The 14,568-nt window shown below is 48.3% G+C and overlaps 1 pseudogene; it reads left to right on the top strand.

Moving 5' to 3' along the window:
- The first annotated feature begins 10,845 nt into the window (after positions 1-10,845).
- LOC116151287 (suppressor of cytokine signaling 7-like) lies at positions 10,846-13,132 on the top strand (annotated as a pseudogene).
- The last annotated feature ends 1,436 nt before the right edge of the window (positions 13,133-14,568 follow it).

The raw sequence follows: 14,568 nt of genomic DNA, 5'->3' as shown, positions 1-14,568 counted from the left end.
GGTGACAGGAGCCACTGGCCCTGGGCCCGAGGCTGTCCTCTGGCACCTGCTCCCCTCTGCTCTCTTGGGGCCTGGTCATCTGCAAAGTGTGGGATGGGAAAGGTCCCTCCTAGCATGGTTCTCAGGCGGGGCTTCAGTGTGTGCTTCCTGCCAACCCCAGAGAGCCTGTCCTGGGAGTTGTCCTACAGAAGGACTTCCTGCTAGGATATCATTCACACCAGCAGGGAAGTGAACGCCTTGCCCTCAGGACCTAGGTCCCTGAGATGAAGGAGGGTCCTCGTGGGCCAAGCAGACAGCCAGTCACAGGGCCCAAGGCTGTTCGCAGACTTACGCAGAATTTGGCATCCCTCCCCAGAGCGGGAGGGGCCGCTCGAGATGTGCCGAAAGGATGCAGGAAGGAATGGAGGGTAGACGCCCAAGAAAAGCGGCCTGTTCAGAAAATGCGCTGGCGGAGGTTGGAGGAAACGTTTCCTCTTTCTCCCCACAGTCTGGCTATTTCTGTATTTCAGTTCATTTGGACTTAAATCAAAACTTTTTGGTCTGGGCCAGAGCTGTCATTTATTAACAGTGTATCTATTGGATCCATTGTGTTTCAAGTTCGCAAAAACCAAAGGACTTGACTTTTTAGACTTGCCGGTGGTATACAAAATACTTTGTGGTGTAAAATAACCGAAATGGATAATTTCTTTGTGAAGGATTATTCTCAGAATAGCTATTCTAACTAAATATAATAGTTATCTGGAGCCGATTTCAGTGGAATAAATCTGTCCAGGTTGTTTTTTTTTTTTTCTCTAAATCTATGACATGTAGACATAGTAAGACCATTAAAAAAAAAAAAAAGAGAGAGAGAGAGAACAAAAACAAAAACAAAAACTCATTGCTGGCAGACCTGAAATGAGGCAGGAGCCTCACACACTGGTGGCAGATTATAAATTGATCAAAGGTTTTTAGAAAACAAAATTACCTTGAATATATTAGTACATTTTAAGCACTTCTAGGCATATCTCCTAAGGAAATAATTCCTTAAAATTTAGGGAGAAGATTTCATGTAAAAATGTTTAAAACCAATTATTTATATACATCATGACAAATCAGTGGAATAAATGATGGTGGTGGAGGTCACACGCACACAGAGGTATAGCCATATGATCAAATTTTATGCAGCTATTGAAGTAAATGGAACATTAAACAGCATAGAAAAAAGTCCTAAAATAACGTTTAAATGATAGAGTAGGTTACAAACCTGTCTATTGAAAATTATTCCAGTAAACGTAATAACAATTTGAAGAAACATCACCAAAACATATTGTTGGATGCTAAATGGTTTTCTATTACTTCTCTTCATAAGCTTTTACTCTTTTCCAAAACTTTTAGGTATATAATGTTTTTGAATCAGAAAAAAAAACTTTATAAATTATTTTATAATACAATAGTCTGAAAAAACAGCTTGAGAGCTTTATTCAAATGAAAAATTAGATATTTTTCTAAATTTAACTTTTTCCCCCAATCTGAGACCAGTTTACATTGAGAAGTTTGGGAGCAGGGCAGATTTTCTGAAGAATAATTTTTATTCTCTGTAGGACCTTGTCTCTGTAACCCTAGGTAAAATATTCTAGAACAGAAGGAATATGTGTCAAAATTTTATAGCAGGAACAACTAGTAAAGATTAAGAACAAAGAAAGTAGAATTAAGTGTTCTTCCAAGACGGATGCACTTCTAATAATGAATAGCTCGGTTTTCTCTTTTGTAAAATGAGGAATTTTGACTGATTAATCTACATATATATTCTTTCATTTCCGACAGAGCATGCTTCTACCATGTTATCTCCAAAAACTGTAATTAGTCTCCAAATTTGCCTTTGCACAAATAGTCCCTCTGGAGTTACTGCTGTGGGGAGGTGATGAAAATCCTGGTGCCTTATGAATGCTCTTCACTGCACAGCCTTTTCCCCTGTGGCCCACAGTCTCCTTCCAAATTTCTCAACCTCAATTTTCAGAGGTTTTTTACTTTTATGGGAAGTGGAATTATTTTAAATGAATTATTTGTTTAAGCTTCAAGAAATTACCGTTTTGACTTCAAACCGCATAATTTTATTCTTGCTGTTTCACTTTGCTTTATCTTCCTTCAGACACAGGAACGCATTTACCTCCTTGTGTCAATTGTTTTGCACTGCGATCACTAACTGGTGACTGTTGGGGGCTCCACATGTGTTTCACATAAAGTTGCCAGCTTCCTCTGGTGTGAAATAACAGCTTCCTTGAAAGTTAAAGACAAGGTGCTTGCACTTTGTCTAAAAAAAGATAATTGGAACTAATAGAAATTTACAGTAGCCGAAAGTACATCCTAACAGGGAGGCGTGTGGTCGTGGATGAAGGAACAGTGGCCAAGAGCAACTCTCTTCACAGAGAGATTCCATAAAAGAGGACATAACTTCTCTAAAAGCCTCTCTCTCCCCGCAACCCCACTCATCTCTTTAGACTCAGCCCCAGGACCCCTCACCACTCTAACCTCCTTCCCATCTCTTCCTTTCTTGAGGGAGAACCCATCTTATGGTGCCCCAGCCCCACAACCCCAGCACCTGAACCATCACCCCTAGTAACGCCGTAAAAGCCCCAGGAGTGACAGCTGCCAGATATCAAAGCCGTCCTTCTGGGAAGAAGTGAGCAGAGAAGAGGGCACACACTGTTTAGTGGTGACTTAGTTATTTCCTTTTTTTCACTCCCTCAGGGACATGAACACTGGTTCTGCAGCTGCTGCCCCGGCTATGGCTTCTGCCCAACTTCTGTCTCCTCATCACACAGTCACAATGCTGAAAACACCAGCGTGGTGACCAGACGATGTCACATCCCCGGTGGGGCTGTGGGCACCGTCCAGCCTGGTGCAGGCAGCGCAGAGACTGGACAGCTGTTGAGAATTTTACAGTAATATGAAATAAACTAAATTTATTTTGTTTTCTGCTGTCACTGCATACTGTCAGTGACAACTTACCCTCATGCGGGTCCACCACGTACACCAACCCCACTGGGGATCACTAGTGCCTGGAGTCTACACTCGCCCCTGTTAACTGCGGTCCGTGATTCTCCAACTATTTGGGGGGAAAACAGAGATGTCAGGGGAGGAAGTAACCATGTGCTTCACTTCATGCAAGGCCGCCTTATGTCTGGTGTTCAGATGTGATTACTCAGTGCTTCCTGCCTGAAAAGAACTCAGTTTATTTAGTTAGTCTGTTTCTTTCTTGGGAGGAAGAGGTAATTATGTTTGTTCATTTGTTTACTTAATGGAGGCTCTGGGGATTGAACCCAGGACCTCGTGCATGCTAAGCACACGCTCTCCCACTGAGCTACACCCTCCTCCAAAACTCAGTTTGTTAATCTTCTGTTTATATTGAAATATCCCAATGCACGCACAACCAAATGGCTCACTACTTTCTTTGCACCTTAACAGGGTATGGACATTTTCACAGATGATTTTTTATATCATATTTGAAAAGGGACAAAGAATAGTTTTTGTTTTATTTTTTGCCTTGGTGACACAGGTCTATATAGAGACTTCCTTGCTATGGAAGACTTGTTTCAAATAGGAGTGTGGAAGTGTGGGGGGTGTCTGTAAATTTGCTGGGCTTTTTTTTTTTTTTTTACTTAAACTCTATTTTCCACCTTTATTGAGTCAGGAAAGCATATATTCCTCATAGAACAATAGCTTTTCTACACATAGGCTATTTATAAAGTGTGAACTGGAGGTGTTGTGCCCATATAGAAATGGGCTTTTTTAGGTTGAAATGTTTTGATTTTTAAAAATCTTTTTCAAAAAAATTTGTCATGTTTGTGTTTATACTTCAATAAAGATAAATATAATTTTCATTTCTGTCTTGTTTTTTGCAACAAAGCACACTTTGAGGTGTAGTCTTTTTTCCAGCCCATCTGAGAATTTTGACTTGTGTCACAAGTATCAGAATTTAGCATGTAGAATCCAGTGTTGCCTTAGAGACGCAAGGCTTGTCACGTGACTCCCAATAGGGTCAGAATTTTATTTTATTCTGCAGTCGTCAACATGGGAACGGTTAACCTGCAAGTTGCCAAGCGGTAAGACTTCTCTTACAATATGCTGTTTGATTTGGATATGGAGTACTAGGAAGTAAATGGAATATTAGGAAGTAAATTGTGATGTGGGTGTAGCTCAGTGGTAGAGTGCATGCTTAGCGTGCACAAGGTCCTGGGTTCAATCCCCAGTCCCTCCATTAAATAAAATAATACATAAATAAATTAACCTAATTACCTCCCCCCAGAAAACAAAACAGACCTCCTAGGACAACTCTGGTTATAGTGTGAGCTCGGGCCAGCCCTCTGAGATGAGATGAACCTCTATGCTGACATCTCTGCTGCCTGGCAAGCCCTGTGCACCACGTGAGCTCTGCGCTACAGTGGGATGGGGGAGGGGATGGGCATCACCTCAAAGGTGATCAGACCAGGTGAAACCAGGTGTTTGCAAGGCACCCCCTCCAGGCACTCAGGCCGGCTTCCCTGGGGAGGAAGGAAGCCCAGGAGGGTGGGCATGTAGGAGAGCGAGCCTGTTTGCGGCCACTCTGGGCCACAGGGCAAGGCCTGGCCTGTGTGTTCTCTGCGTGGTGACAGGCAAGGGCCAGGAGGTGGGTGGGTAAGCCTCAAGCCTCCCTGGGGCTGGCCCCTCCTGGGAGCCCCTTGCCTGCATGGGAGCAGGGACAGGGCCTGGCACTGATCCCCATGGGAGTGGAGGATCCACCTGGAAGGAGAAGGATGGAGGACATGGGTCCCTCCCAGCCCAGGAGGTGGTGTGTGAGGCCTGTGTGAAAGGGCTCAGCCCCACCCCCACCAGGCTGCATTAGCCCCTGGGGATGGGGCAGGTGGGGCAGGGCCTCTGCATCAGGTGCTGGTAATGGATCGTGGTCTCATCCTGAGGGCAGGGATCCTCTGGGCCTGGAAGGACCCCTTGGGCAGCTTGGTACCCATCATAGTCCTGGTGGCTGGGGAGAGCTCAGCGAGCAGAGGCTGGGTCCTCCCCGGGCATGGTGTCCAGCACAAACCAGCGGGCCTGACTCAGACAGGGCCATTGTGGTCTAGCATACACCTCCTTCCCTGGACCCCACAGCCCAGGTCATCCAGACCCTGGCAGCCCTCTTTCACCTTTGTGCTCGCTCACCGAAGCACAGCGGCTCCATCTCAACCAGCGTGTGCAGGGTGTGGCCCTGCGCCCCGGGATGCTCTAGAGGGAGACGCACCCAGCCCCACTCTCCTGGAGACTGCGCCCTCTGCCTGCTCAGGGCTGGCTGCCCTGTCTCCACCCTGCCTGGCCGGCCGGGGTTACCAGCTCCTACCGGGACCAAAGCCCGCCTGCCCTTGGGAGGTGTGGGCCCTGGTTGCCATGGTGATGCCCCAGCAGTTCCTGATGCAGGCCCTGCGAGTGGGGTCCCCTTACACTGGGACTTGTGCTGGGTGGCATGGTGCAGGTTTGTGTCCAACCTCGGGTGCCTCAGCCTGTCCCTGCTATTTGGGGGGGTGTCACTGCAGAATCACACCCCACATGGGGTTGAGAGTTCTGAGTTCTATCTGTCTATCCTGCTGCCAGCCTTGACCTCCAGAGACCTAGTCCCTCAGCCCCAACAGCTGAGAATCAGCAGGAGAGTGGGAGGCTTGGGCCCAGGCCATGAACCGGGGCTGGGGAGGCTTGGAAGAACCGCACCGTCCGGCACCTGCCGCGTTTGTTCAGGTGGAGATGGCCAGGTTGCTGCTGGCCAGGGAGGAGAGGCCAGGGTAGTGGGCACGAGGCCAAATGGCATCCCCGAAGCCTGGAGGTATGTCTGGGGATTGGGGCCAGAGGACAGGAACAGTGCAGATGGCCCCTGGGTGGACAGGGAGATGGAGTCTGGCTGCCCAGGTGAGATACAGCCCTTCTCTGGCCACTGGGAGGAAAGGCTCCTCAGGGATCAGGGTCGTGGTTGTGTGGGAGGAAGGCCACAGAGGCCTCCTGCACTGGAGGGTGGTGAGTGGTCCTCTTGTGGTCAGGAAGGGGCACGTGGTGATGTGAAGCTGGATCAGCTGTGCTGGTGTGGGGCCAGGGGAGCTTGGGGTGGCAGGTGGGGCCCAGGACCTGGCCACTAAGTAGTGAAGGAGCCCAGAGAAGGAGGTGGTGGCCACCCATTTTCCCCTCAGGAGCCACTGTTCCAGCTCACCTGTGTTATACTAACCTAACTGAGTACAGGGGACACTGAGGAGTCGCAAACTGACTGACACATCAGAGGACACAGCTGCCTCCAATCCCCACAGCTTGCCAAAGGGGTGGGTGAGGGTGGGGGTGAGGGCTGCTGGAAGACACGCCCCCTTCCAGTGAGGCAAGGAAGGGCTGTCCAGTTCAGAACAGCGGGGACAGGAAGGCCCCAAGCAGATTCTGCATGTGGCCCTGGTCAGGCGTGTGTACGAGTGGGGATAGCTGGATGACCAGGGAGGAGCGGGTGGGGCGCTTACAGGTGCACTGCCCAGGTGTGACCAAGTAGATACTGCAAGAAACGGCAGAGTGGGGCTGCTCCCATCACACCTGTCTGGGTTCTACCTCCCGTACTGGTCCGACCGCCTCGGTGTTGGGGGGTCAGAGGAGGATCACTGGGACCGAGCCTATGTGATGAGAGTGGGGGACTGGCCCAGGAGGGCGGGCAGTGGGAGGGGTGTGCGCGCGCTGCGTCGCGGCTGATCCTGCCCCCACCCCTGCCAGGTACGGCATCAGCCGGGACAGCATCGTCCTGTAGGGGCAGAGCATCCGCACGGTGCCCACCGTGGACCTGCCTTCGCGCTCTGAGTGCGCCGCGGTGGTGCTGCACTTGGGGCATGCGCATCGCCTTCCCCGACACCAGGAAGAACTACTGCTTTGACGCGTTCCCCAATGAGAAGCGGGGCGGGACCCAGGGGGCGGGGACACAAGGGCGGGGCCTCAGCGGGGGTGGGGAGTGGAAGCCTAACGTGTCCCGCCCCACAGCATGGAGACGGTGTCCAAGATCACGTCGCCGGTGCTCATCATCCACCGCACGGATGACAAGGTGACCGACTTCTCGCCCTGGCTGGCGCTCTCCAAGCTCTGCCCCAAGGCCACTGAGCCTTTGTGGGTGGAGGGCGCCGGGCACAACGACATCCAGCTCCACAGCCAGAACGTGGAGCACCTGAACGGCTGCATCTCCCAGGAGCTGCCCAGCCGGCGCGCCTAGCCTAGCGGCTGCCCAGCCACACCCGGACCTCATCAGTAAGGGGGCAACAGGGCCTCGAGCCGGTCCTGGGGGTTGCACGCGAACCCCTGGGTGCCCCATGCCCTCGAGGCAGCCGGCAGGCAGGGGTCGGGACCTACCCCAGCCCAGGGGCCGTGGACAGTGTACAGGCGACGGAGCTATGCTTTCATTTCCTTTTGGAAACAAAACGATGGAAAAACGTGAAAAAGGAAATTCAGGATTTAAAATTTAAAAAAAAATAATGAAATAAAATAAAAGGAGAAAATACCTAGTTGGGTAAACCTGAATTTAAAAAAAAAAAAGGCTAATCAAAGGTAAGAGAGATACGTGCAAAACTCTATATAAGATATCACCCACAAAGGAGCACTGGGAAGACTGTAGAACAGCGATAAGAGAGTGTAACAGTAAAAAAATCTAAGAGGATGAGAGGAAGATCGTACCACATATGAGGATAAATGAGGAAACATTTGTCAGATACTCAAAGGACAAGATAACAGTGCATAAGAAGGAAGCTAAGTCATGGGGATGGTAATTTAATAAAATGCAGGAAGAGCCAAACTGAGTCAGACAGATAGCTCCCAGCGTGTAGTATTTAGCATTCATCTGTAACGTTATCAATAGCCTGTCCTGGGTGAAACTGATTTTTGTGAATTTCACTTTTTTGCAATCGATCACCACTCCCCACAGGTGACAGTGTATTTGTGACTGGCTTCCTTTATGGAGTCTCTCATGGGTAGCTTTGACAAGGTGACTCCTCTACTTAATTACTGTGTCATGAGACATGATTTCTTAATGTATCTATATGGTGTTCTGATACAGATTTTTAAATGTGTTAATTTACTAAAACCTAGTTTATGCACTTAAAGAACCACAGAGGCTGGAACAATGTCTCTCCTTCCATCCAGAATGCTTAGCTTTTCCATACTGTCTTCCTAGTCCTCCTGGATGTTACCAAACATAAGCTAATGTTTGATACAAAATATAAAGCTGTGAGACAGAAAATGTGTGTTTTGTCCCCAATTCCCTGTATGTATGAGTTCAGATAAGTCCCTTAACCTCTTCATACTTTCATTCTCACTTTCAATCTCTCAGTGTGACAACAGAGATCATGCTCTCTACATATCTCTCAAGGCAGGAAGACTAAATGAAACACAAGAGAGTATTGTCGGCCCTTCTGAACACACATATCAATCTGGGGTACAGCTGAGCCTGACTGTGTGACCCACCTTTCAGAGTGCTACTACCACAAATCAATGCCTTGTGATGCCAGGAACCTCACATCCCCTCCTCTCCTGGAGTGCAGCCAAGAGGAAGCTCTTGTCTGTGCAGAGGGGAGGCTGTCTTCTTCCTTAGACAGCACTGTGCTGGCCATAAAGATTTCTGCCCATCCCTAACCCCTACCTCCACCCACCCTCCCCAGCACGGTATTTGGTTTGCAATTGTAGGCTGGTTTTGAGTGACCAGGAAGCCAGTGACTGGAAGGCAGCATGGTTGGGACTGGGAGCTCTCTGACCTAGCTCTCCTCCTGAGCACTATGCAGCTTAGGCTCTTCAGCAGCAGCGTCCTAAGAGGCTCTGAAAAATGCCCAGAAAAATGCCCAGCCGTCCACATTCGCTGGCCAGCAAAACGCCAGGCACGAGGCCAGTTTGAATGGTACTGGGAAGGCACATGGAGAGAGATGGCTCTTTCCTCCAACAGGCTTTAGAGCTTCCAAGGGATAGTTTGTTTGATTATCATTATATCAGCCAAACACCCAACATCTTGGACCCCCTATAGTTTGTCAGGCACAATGCCTGGCACTCAGAAGGAAAAAAAAAAAAAAAAAAAGAAAAGATAAGACATAGCTCTAGCCCCAAAGGATTGAGACTAGATGGCAAAACACCTAACAAAATAATTACCCACAATGGTTATAAACAATAGTAATAATAGTTGTTTTTGGAAATCCAAGAAAGGAGAGTATGTGTCAAAATACTCAGGGATGGTCTCAAAGAGAAAGTGAGGATGAAACTGAGTCTTCTTGAGGGCTGGATCCATTTTGGATAATTAGAGAGGAGTTAGGGAGCAACAGTATGAACAAAGCTTTTTCTGGGAATGTTCCTAGAATGGCAGAAAATAATTAGGCAGTAAGAATGGTAATGGGGTTGGCAAGATTAGTTAGAAAATTGTTGTTTAGTTGTATATTTAACAACATTCACTCAATATTTGCTGTAAGTGAGGCATCACACTGGAAGCTGGTTATAAAGTGTTGAGCACAACAGACCAAGTTCCTGTCCGCTTAGAGCTCACCTTGTAGTCAGGGAGGTAGCCAAGAGGTAGGTATGCCAGCACATACATAGTCATTCTAAAATGCTATTATCACGGTGCTATGGAGAAAATACTCTGTTGCAGGAAATTTTGAAACCTAGCTAGCTGCCTTGGGGGTGGCCGCACCAAGAAGAGATACTGACTAAACTGAAAGCTGATTGATGACAAGGATCCAGTCACTAAAAGGGTTGAGCAGAAGCTCATTCCAGGCAAAGGCAACAGAATACAAGAAGGCCCTAAGAAGGGAAGAGTTTGGCATATTTCATGTGTTACAAGGAAGCCAGGGAAGTTAATTGCATAGTCTTGATGATAACATTTTTGACTTATTTCTTACCACGTAGAATTCTTGACATCTTAATGTTGGAGGGCTCATGTAATTGATACAGAGTTTGTTAATGAGGACTTCTACACATTATTGTGTAAATTAATTAGATAAGTAGAAGCTGAGGCAAAGAATACTACTTTGATCATCCAGAATGTGAAAAAGAGAGTGAATCAGTATACATTTACTTTAAAAAAGATTAGATGCTTTGAGAATACACGAGTTGGTAAACTTGAGGGTATGAACATTTATGTAAGGCATTCTGTTTGGGTAATATAAATAAGATAATGATAAAGAAATAAATTTTAGTTCAAATTATACATTTTCTGTGTAGTAAGAGATACTAGTGCTGGTGATATATTAATTCTTGAGATATTGAAAATGATCATAATGTAGTTCGAGTCCCTTATACTGTTCTGTGATGTGTGAAATGGCAGTGATACTACAGAATACAGTGACGTCCCGACGAGACGACACCTAAAGCAATCTAGACGGCCGAAATCTTAAGCAGTTGACTTTAGTCATTCAAAAGCAATATTTAAAACATTATGTGAGTATACATTTGTGTGGTGTGTATGCATAAAGTTTCTTGACTTAACTGAGCGTCAAACCTACAAGTGAAAATTGTTCCACTACTAATGTTTTACAAGTTAATCGAGAGCATTCTAATATATTAACATCTTCCAAATCGTTGTGTGTGTATATACTGAAACTATAAAGAGGCCCTTTTAAAACTTCCATTGGATTCTTATCCTTTCATCCTTCTGTTTGTGATGATAACAATTGCAGGCTGAAAAGTTAGGTGATGGGCGGCTGTGGCGGCGGCCTGAGATCGGGGTTCCCAGCGCGGCCCTTAACGCTGTCGCTGCGGGGCCGCGGCGGGCGGGGATCTGGTGGGGCTCGGGCGGGGCCGGGCTCGTCCCCACCCCAGCCCGGCTCCCCGCCGCCCCCCCGCCCCCGCTCCCTCTCGTGGATGCAGGGGGCCGAGCTCAGGGATGGCGAGGCGGAGGCGGCGGCAGCTCCGTACCGGTTACGGGGAGGCGCCCCCGAGCCAGGCCCGCCGCCGCCCCCTCAGCCACCCTTTCTCGCGCGGCCCGCGCCGCGGGGCTCCCGGCCGCCGCAGCTGACGGTGCTCCGCAACGCGGCTCCGCCGCCGGAGGAGGACGAGGGCGCGGCGGCGGCCCGGGATCGGGGACCCTCGGAACTGCCGTGTCCCCGGCACCGCTGCGCCCTGGACCCCAGGCCCCGCCACCGGGGTGGGCGCTCGAGCGGACCTGCGGGCCGGCGGCTGGACTGGAGGCGCAGCTGGCGGCTCTGGGGCTCGGGCAGCCGGCGGGGCCAGGCGTCAAGACGGTCGGCGGGGGCTGCTGCCCGTGCCCCCGCCCCCCGCAGCTCCCCCTCCGCAGCCCAGAAACGAGCGACGCGCTGCTGGGCCTGGAGGGCCTGGAGTCGGAGGACCAGGAGCTCAGCAGCCAGGGCCGCGGAGGGGAGGAGGGGGCGGCCGGCTTCCGCCGCAGCCCCCAGGCCCTGGATTGCCTTCCCGATGCAGGACTTGGTCCCCCAGGGCGCTCTAGTAAAGGGAGCAGCAGCTGCAACCTCCCCCGCCCCCGCCTCCTCCTGGGCCCCCCGGCCACTCGCGGGCCCTTCTCCGAAGGGCTCGCTCAAAATCCGCCCCAGTTGCCTCTTTCGCTCAAAGAGCTTCAATGGTGACTCTGGCGGTGATGCTCCGGCCGGCAAGAGGCCTTCTGGAGAGCAGGCTGCTTCAGCTGCGAGCATGACAGACATGCGAGGCTCTGTGGGCCGTGAGCTGGGTTAGGAGAGGAAACCCAGGTTGACAAGAACTCAAAGTGCCTTTTCTCCAGTCTCGTTCAGCCCCCTGTTCACAGGTGAAACATTGTCACTTGTGGACGTGGACATACCTCAGCGGGGCATGACCTCTCCACACCCTCCAACTCCCCCTCCTCCTCCACGAAGAAGCCTCAGTCTCCTAGATACATTTCCCTGGACTGCTCCCATCTGAGTAGCCGAATCCCTGCACAGCCAGCCCCGGCCACACCTCCAGTGTCCCCTCTATCAGCCTGACTGGAGCAGCTTTGCAGCCAGACTTCGAGAGCTGGAGAAGTGTTGGTATTGGGCGCCGATGAATTGGGAAGATGCAGAGATGAAGCTGAAAGGCAAGCCTGTTGCTTCTTTCCTGGTAGGAGGCAGGTCTGATCCTAGTTGTATGCTGAGTCTCAGTTTCCAATCACAGGGTACCGCCCCCCACACTAGAATGGAGGGAGCACTGCAGAGGAACCTTCAGCTTGTGGTATCATCCCAAATTTGAGGGTCACTGTCAGTCAGTAGTGGAGTTCATTAAGAGAGCCATCATGCACCCCAAGAATGGAAGTTTCTCTATATCTTGAGATCCAGGGTTCCAAGACTGCCACCAACTCCAGGACAGCTGCTCTGTCCAGTGTCCCGATTCAGCAATGTCAAATCCCTTCCGCACCTTTGCCTATTCTGAATCCGACAGCTCATCCGGAAGGATCACATCCCGGATGTCCCACTGCCTAAGCCTCTGATTTCTTATATCCGAAAGTTCTACTACTGTGATCCTCACGAAGAAGTATACCTGTCTGTAAAGGAAGATCAATTCATTTCCAAACAGAAGCAAGAGGTGTTGGAACCCTCCATGTAGCGAGGGGCCCCCTGCTGGTCAACGCCGAGGGTAGGCGCGCTCTGCCACACCGCCCAGCCTAGTCTCCTGGGCAGTTATTAAGCACTGGGCCTCATCCCCCACCTTCCCACCCCATGTGTATGCCCCTGATCCAGGCATCTGTTCAGAGAGTTGCCAGGCCTGATCGTGGAGTCCCAAGAGGACACATACCCCAACAGGAAGAATGGCACATAGACACGAGAGGCTTAAAGAGTACTTGCCAGGCAATATGCGAGCTAATCACTGAGTATATATAAAGACGAAGACACACACGAACAGCTAACTGTGCATACTTCTCTCCTCTGGCTGATCACCCTGATACTGGACAAATGACAGATAAAGCAGGAAACCAGGGAGAAAGAAAACTTCATCAAAGGGAACACGAAATGCCTTTAATTGCAATAGGTGTGCACTTCAGTAAGAACCGCACTGTGTCCCACGACTTGGACCGTGAGGATGAGGAAAAACAGCTCGCTCTTCCGTTTAGAATTCCATCTGGACCACTGAAAAGTAAATTGTTGAAAAGAAGAAATGAATTAACTAAGGAATTCATTTATCTAAGAGACTGTTCTCCCAATGTTTCACTGAGTTCTACTCATTTATTTTCCCATAAAATAGCTTGGAATAAAAAGAAAGAAGGAAAAATTAGATGAATATTGTTGGACTTTATATTCTACCTTTTATGTAAAACCTTCAAAATTTTATCAATTAAACTTCTTATTGCCTCCTGGGAAATCATAAAATGTAGTATAATTCCTGCAGCATCTCCTACCATGGTCCATGTTGGCCAGACATTTAGTTCTATTTTAACTTCTATTTAAAATCCCTTTACATATTAAAAAAAATGTAGATTCTCTGGGCATGTCTAAAATGCAAGAGCTCTGACACAAGACTGTCGAGCAGAAATGCTCTGCCAACTTGGACTTTATTCAAATTATATCGAGGCACTTTGTGATTCTTTGATTCATTATCTGTAATTATATTATCCCTATCTTTTTAGAAAAGGAAGTCATATTTATTAGCATATGCATACACATAGAAAAATGAAGCATAAACCTATTACAAGATGCTCTAAGCCTTGTAGTATCTGAAATTTTAATGTCATATATGTCATTTTTATTTGACTAACTACGATGTACCTTAACTACCTTAACTACTGGATTTCATTATGTCGGATGGCACTTGCAGTGTGAATGAGGGTGGAACAAAATGAGGACACCCCTCGGGAGGTGGCAGCTGTTGTGGGGTTCTCTTTTATTTTGTTGACAGTAATACATGGTTCTGTAATTACAAGAAGCTTTTCTGGTGATGTCATATGGGGAAAGTTAGCATTTATTCTTTTTTTTAATGTTGTACTGGATCTTTACAGAGTTTTATAAAACAAGTGTTTACTACTTAGTAGCTAAGCATTTCCCCCTCTTTGTTTCTTTAATTAATGTATTGATCTAAACCAAATCTATAGGAACAAGCTTATTGAGACAGGCTGCCTGTGCTCCTTCAACAGATCACTGCTACTCCTTCTTCAGCACATAAAATACGGACAAAACTGCACCATGCGGGGGCAGAAGAATCCGTTGAAGACTTTTGGCAGTAGTACCTTAAAGATATCTCAAAAATAATTATGCTTTGTCGCTTCATCTGTGCTATTACATATAATGAGAATTTTAAAAAGGCCAAATCCAGCTCTCTGATTTCCATTTAATGGAAGAGGTAACAAAGTTTAATTGCATACTAGAGCACGAGGCATCATTTCCAGCACATCTGATCAATAATTCTTAGATTGCTTTGGGTTCAAAGTAATATTTGAAAGAAAATGCAGCTGCTGGGAGCTTATCTTGCCCAAGCCTCATCATCTCTATTAATTACGCTTTTCCCAAATTTGCATCATTAGACTCCCAAAGTGACAGCAGATGGTGAGCAAACTGGACAGGATGCTGAGAGGACCAACACAAGAGCAAACGCCTTAGGAGAATCCATTAAGTCCCTTGCCTAGGATGC

The sequence above is a fragment of the Camelus dromedarius genome, unplaced genomic scaffold (assembly GCF_036321535.1).
Source record: "Camelus dromedarius isolate mCamDro1 unplaced genomic scaffold, mCamDro1.pat HAP1_SCAFFOLD_123, whole genome shotgun sequence".
NCBI lineage: Eukaryota > Metazoa > Chordata > Mammalia > Artiodactyla > Camelidae > Camelus > Camelus dromedarius.
The sequence above is the reverse complement of the archived record's forward strand: the minus strand, read 5'-3'. Positions and strand labels throughout refer to the sequence as shown.